At 35.5% G+C, this 7,214-nt stretch overlaps 1 protein-coding gene across 1 annotated transcript in view; it reads left to right on the top strand.

The window, feature by feature from the left end:
* The window catches only part of LOC106876414 (coiled-coil domain-containing protein 154), a 35,781-nt gene that overhangs the window by 23,017 nt on the left and 5,550 nt on the right, over positions 1 to 7,214 (top strand). The gene's annotated exons all lie outside the window — the stretch shown is intronic.

Here is a 7,214-nt window from a genome sequence, read left to right as displayed (position 1 = left end):
TGTGTGTGTGTGTGTGTGTGTTTGCTTAGTTTTTTTTTTCTTTTTGGCATTTTTTCAACTAATCAAGAGGGAACGGATCTATCACTTAATTATATAAATGCACTCTGTTCCAATAAGATCAATAACAAACAGATAACGTAACAATTGTTTTTAGATGATTTAAAGTTTCAATTTGAAATCAGTTCTAAATCAGATCTTCTTTTAAAAGTCAGATTCTTTGCACAAAACTGTTTTTAAATTGTGAGTAATCGGAATATAGAAAAAGTGATACTAATGGGGTTGACGTTCGGCCAGTAAAAAAAAAAAGCAAAACAAAAAAATATAAGTCGTCATTCTTATCTTATGCCAGATGTTGCTTATAACTTGTAGAGTAATAGGTCTGTTCTCCCAGGTAAAACTATTATTAACTTATATACACATTTTAATATTACTTGGTATATTTAACACCTATCTTCATCTTCATTATATATCTATGTGTGTGGGTTTATATATATATACATATACATACATAAAAATACATATATGTATATATGTGTATACATATATACATACATAAAAATACATATATGTATATATGTGTATACATATAGGTGTTTATATATGTATGCATACATATATATATATATTCATTTTATATATACAGGGTGTCCATAAATTATCTTTAAAACTTGAAAAATTGAGAAAAAAATGAAAAAGAAGGAAAACTCAGCAGTGTTTATTGGAAAACGTAGGCAAACAAATGAAGTTTTATTAGAAACATCTGAACACTTCTTCGTGGGCTCCATTTGTTGCATGCAATAAACAGATACAATAAATTGTGGAAGTTGTAAAGATAATTTATGGACATTCGGTATTTTATAAGCGTGCTTTTATTTGATCAATATAAAAACTGTTCGGCCTATTTTTTTTTAATATCAGTATTGTTCAATGTGTCTCTTTAAAGATATTTTTCATGTATTCTTCTGGTATTGGTTTCGGTAATGTAACTGGCCATTCTGGATCACCGCTCATTAAATAATATTACTGAATTATTGCTGATGCTTTGCGTTTTCTATGAATGACGACTATTTTTTCCCCCTATTTTACCTTTTTAACCCCTTACAACTTTTGCTTATTTGCTTATTTATTGTTCGTTACTCTTTCTGGATTCTGCACTCAAAGAATCATGTTTACATAACATATTTTTAGAAAGATTATAAATTAGAATTACCCCCATCTATACGCCACCTACATTATTTTCATCGCTTTGGTATATAAACTAGTGGGTGTAAGTTTGTAGGCATGACATGGTCGGGCGCTTAAGAAGTTTGCTTTGCAATCACTTGGCTCCGGGTTCGATTCCATTGTTCGGCATCTTGGTCAAATCTCTTTTTACTATAACCTCAAGTCATCTATGTTTTGTTAGTGATATTGTTAAGATGGAAATTGTATAGGAGTCTATGAGGAGGATGGTACTCGTTCTTAGATAGAAGACACAATCTGCATCCTGGTTTAAAACAACCTTCTGATCCTTGGGTACCTCAGCCTGAGTGTAAGTATTCAAACCTGATAATAGGCTTGAAGATAACCCATTAGTTGTGGTTTCTGTCTCCATCTCCTCCTACCAATATCGAAGGCCCAACAAAGTACCAAAAAAAAAAATAAAGTAACTGTAAGTACCACCACTTAGAATATAAAAGTTCTCCAACATTGAGGCTGAGAATAGTTTAGTGAAGTTAGTGTAGTTAATTTCGGAGTTGTTCTTGACTAGCATATGACTTTATCTGAGATGGTGTTGCAATTGTGGCTATTACATCGAGGAATAACCATTTCTAGACATCTGAAATGCATAAAAACTGTTAGCTTCACTTTTCATTTATTTCTTGCAGTGTCAAAACATTTTCGTCCCACATCTGTGACCTGCACATTGATACAAACCCATTGCAATATAGCTAACGTTTAGTCTGGACGTTTCACTTTAGTGAATATAAAAAAAAGAAGCAGTTTAATGATAGCAAGGACCGAATATATACATACATGTGTGTGTGTAAGAAGTCCGTCATATATATGATGGATTTCTTTCAGTTTCTGTCTACCAAATCCACTCATGAAGCTTTGGTCAGCACGAGGCTATAGTAGAAGACAATTGGTCATGGTGCCATGCAGTAGGATTGAACCTGGAACCATGTGGTGGGGGAAGCAAGCTTCTTACCACACAGCCATATATATTGTAAATTTGTAGTTTCATAGTGTTAAAGCAAAGAATTCTGCTACTGCATGCCCATTCTATTGCTAACATATCACTATTTAAGTAGAAATGGCATCTTTATTTTTTCTTCCAGGCCAATGGGACATGGAACATGGGTCAAAGCAATATAATTTGTCTTACTAAGGATTCCAATGTATCTTGTTGTGGATCTAATAATTAGCAAGATTTGAATTTATATCTATGAGCTCAGTGATCAAAACATTTTTAACGCAAGGACTTGTAATGGTCTGAGAAAAGGTCTATACATCACAACACCAATTTTACTCACCCAAAATTAATAGAGATGATCACTTTTTCAAGATGGTGGAATGAACGCTGTCAATAATGGTTGCCTCTTTGCGTTGAAGTGATCGACGACTGGCAGAGTTGATTCTTTTTTTTTTATGGTGTCTGTGTATTCATGTAATAGTGAGGCTGAGAGGGTTTTAAAGAGATTCTGAGAGGGTTTTTCTTTTTTATTGCTGGTAGTATACAATTGTAAGAAGTACAAGTACAAGTGTGGGTTTTTTTTCACTAGAATACTACTCAATCTTTCTTTTTGTATCTAGTATACTATGTCAATCATTTAAACGGTGTACATCACCACCAAAGGCAAATGGCCCAGTGGTTAGAGCGTTGGGCTTACAATTGTGAGATTGTCAGTTCGATTCCTGGACTGGGCTGTGTGTTGTGTTGTGTTGTGTTGTATTGTGTTCTTGAACAAGACCCTTTATTTCACGTTGTTCCAGTTTGCTCAGCCGTAGAAATGGGTTGCGATGTCATTGGTGCCAAGCTGTATCGGCTTTTGCCTTACCCTTGGATAACGTCAGTGGCGTGGAGAGGCGAGGCTGGTATGCATAGGCGACTGCTGGTCTTCCATGAACAACCTTGGCCAGACTTGTTCTTCAGGGGGAACTTTATAGGTGCAATCCCATGGCCCTTCTTGAACGAAGGAAGTCTTCATTTATCTTTTTACGCCCCCACCAGCTACACCAACACTACTTCAAACGCCGGCACTTGCAAGGCATGCACCAAACACCATTTCTATCACTATCATTACCACCACCACAACCACAACTCATTACTAGGACTCATTGGTCATAACAGTGTATGTGCTTATCTTTGTTTCGATGTGCTGCTCCGTCTTCTTTTTTTTCTTCTTGTTTTCCAGAGATTGGATCAGTTAAGGATGATGCAGGACGAACATATACGCTTCCGTGCTTTAGTTGAGTCTCGGCTCTTCAGCGGGAGATAAATGTCTTCTAATCCCTCTGCTTTTCTGCTGTTGACAATCACTTCTGTTCTCCGCCTAATTCTCCAAACTGCCACCGCTGCTGTTCTGACTGCTGTTGCTGCTCCTGTTGTTGCTGTTAATTACTGTTGTATACTGCTTACTACTAACACCATGCTTTTTGCTCTGCTTCAAATGTTTTAACTATCTACTCACTGCAAAATAATTCTTGAACAATCAACTGTAAATGGTTCTCTTCAAATTACCGTCTTCCGAGAATTTTAGACTAAACTTGGTAAAAAAAAGTTACACACATGCACAAACACACATCTATCTATCTATCTATCTATACATGCATAAATACATACATACATGCATACATATACATTCATACATACATATACATATATTCTCTTCATTTTTTTTATTTGTTTAAAAACAACAAAACAAAACTGATATTTCCAACGAAAAAGTAATAATCTGACTAATTGTTTTTGAGGTGAGTAAATATAAATAATTAAATAATTAAATGATTAAATGATTACATATATTTCAGCACATACACTCAATTAATAAACGTATGCATCTAAATACTTTACTCATACAATGAACATATGTACTTCCTTATAAAAAGAAACGTTTCTTAATTGTCATGTGTATACCCTAATTCCAAAGCAATGTACAATATCACTAAATTTAATTTATAGTCGTGGAAAAACTAAATATATATAAACGAAAGATACATACGTTTATAACAGCATTCTGTCTATCCATGTTAAGTAAGGCACACAGAATGCTATTTTGAACTAATATTGCTTCCGTCGCTAAAAACGAATTTTTACTTGTTCTGCCAGCTACTTGCGACACCAGTGATTTGTTAATAATTTTTTTCTATATCAGTAGAGGCTAAATTTGTCTAAGCTTTCAATTAATAGTGGATATTAGCTACTGATGAAGTCCAAAGAAGCAGAAATCTAGATTTAGTAATTCCACCACCACTGCTGGACGCCTTTTTATCTGTTGCTGATATACTTCTGTACTTTTTAACACTATACGTCTAAACGAAATACTTTTCGGAGACAAGTAACGCAGATTTGTGACTTTCTACAGAATAACCACATTAAGTAAGATTCTCAGAAAGCTATTTTGAAATAATACTGCTTCCATCGCTCATATAACATTTATACATAATTTTACTTTTTGAACGAAGTGTACCCAAATTAATGGATGCACAATCAAAACGCAGATATCTGGTGAATGTTTTTGTCATATAAGTCAGTATTTGGATATATTATGGTGTGTAGGTAATTTGTGTCTGTATTCAGTAAAATCGATGCATAGAACAAAAGAAAAAAGAAAAACACATATGTTATTAACTTCCGTCCGAGTTTATCTCTTAGCTCTGAATTCAACTTAATCATTTGTCCCTTACCAGATCGATAGAATAAGTACCAAACAAAGAACTGAGATCAATATAATCGACTAAGCCTTCGAAGGCAATGCATATGTATGTATGTGTGTGTGTGTGTGTATGGATGGATGAATGGATAGCTAGCTAGCTATATAGATAGATAGATAGATAGATAGATAGATAGATAGATAGATATGTACGAACGTATTTGTGTATTTTTTCAATGTACGTATGTATATATTGTAATCAGCAGGTAAAAGTACCGGAAGAAACACAAAGCTGAACATATTTGTAATATCTTAAAGTTACATAACTTCCAGCTAGTTTTCCTTGAAAACATATGAAGTCCGTACGTATGTATGTATGTATGTGTGTATGTATTTATGTATGCTTGTACGTGTGTATACTGATGGCCAAATGGTTGTGGTTAGGTGTTAGGCTTACGAGTATAAGGTCACTGATTCAATTTCTGGACCAAGTGACATGTTGTGACCTTGAGCAAGGCATTTCATCTCATGTTGCTCCATTCCATACACAGCTGGAAATGAACACCAGCCTAGAGCGAATGCACCTCTTTCTCCCTCCAGCTGCTATATCCTTGAGACAAGGAGGAGAAGGGTCGCTAATTGTTTTAGGTTCCTATGCAGTAACAGGCAAACACAGATGCCTAAAACAATTGAACCTTGGTTCAGACTACCCAGTCATGCTCGCTTGCGAGTGACGGCTAGGGTCATATATATGTATGCTCGCGCGCATGCATGTGCGTATTTATATGGGTGTGTGCGAATGTGTGTGTGTTCTGTAAAGAAATAACTGCGGTCGACTTGAATCCTTTTTCTTCATGGCTTTTTTCATCTCATTATTTCTTTATGCTAAGTTTGCATTAATAAAGACATTCTTAAATCTATTAACATTTTGAAACCGTTTCGGTCTCATTTTCTTGTTGAAGTGGTGATGGTGGTGACAGCAGAGCTGCACTTTTTGTGGTTGGCGGCAAAGGGTCGTAGGAATTATGCTGAAACTAATAAAATCATCGTCGCCATATTTTATATTGTTAAACTGTAAAAACTAGTTTGTTTCCAATACATTATTACAGCAAATAACAACACAGAACACGAAACAAAACTAAACAGAATAACAAGTAGACAACAGCACCATCCTCTACAAATTATTGGTACTCCGTCGGTTACGACGGCGAGGGTTCCAGCTGATTCAATCAACGGAACAGCCTGCTCGTGAAATTAACGTGCATGTGGCTGAGCACTCCACAGACATATGTACCCTTAAAGTAGTTCTCAGGGAAATTCCACGTGACACAGAGTGTGACATGGCTAGACCTTTGCAATACAGGTACTACTCATTTTTACCAGCTGGGTGAACTGGAGCAACATGAAATAGAGTGTCTTGCTCACGGACACATTGCGTCGCCGGGAATTGAACTCGCGACCTTGCGATCATGAACAGAATACCCTAACCACTAAACCACTAAACCACGCACCTTCACATACATATTTATATACATACATGCATACATACATACATCTCACGTCTATTACTGCACCTAGCAATGTAAGTGACGCACCAGACCTGCCCTGCTGGCCGGAAACCTATAACTTCTTTACTAACCACTAAACCATGCGTCTTCACTCCCGTATAGAATACCACACAAAAAACACAAAGCTTAATAATGAATTTAAATCACAGATACAGCACCAGTGGGGTAAACTATGGCTATAGCCTGAATTTAATTGTTAATCAATTTTAAATCAGGTGATGCTGATTTTATCAATTGCATCATAATGTCTCATACCTCGCCTTCCGCTGCATAATACTGCAATAATGATACTACTATCAAACCTATATTACGAAGATGAGATCGAGAAGGCCTCGAATATTAATGGCCTTAAGAACGTTGTTGTTCTGTATTAATCATTTCAACAGAAAGATTAAACTCGAGAGACTTATGGTCGATAATATCAACCTAAGTACTGGCCAGTGTTTTATTTTATCTACCCGAGAAGAATAGAACAACAAAAATCCCAGCGAGATACGAACGCAGAAGAACACAAAAAAGACCATAAGCTGAATAAGATAAAGAATATTTATCACTCGCTCTACCAAGTCTCCCACTCCGTTCAATCATATCGATAAATATCGGACGGGTAGATCGAATATGAATAAAAGAAATAATCTGAAGGACAGCGCAATAAAATGCAGGTTTACACAAGTTTGTAGTAAGACTGGACATTGTGTTAGAACTGCACACAACACACACACACACGTATGTATGTATGTATTATGTATATATATATATATATATATATATATATATATATATATATACA

Source organism: Octopus bimaculoides, chromosome 6, assembly GCF_001194135.2.
Source record: "Octopus bimaculoides isolate UCB-OBI-ISO-001 chromosome 6, ASM119413v2, whole genome shotgun sequence".
Lineage (NCBI taxonomy): Eukaryota > Metazoa > Mollusca > Cephalopoda > Octopoda > Octopodidae > Octopus > Octopus bimaculoides.
Note: the sequence above shows the minus strand (reverse complement) of the source record. Positions and strands in the feature narration are given on the sequence as shown.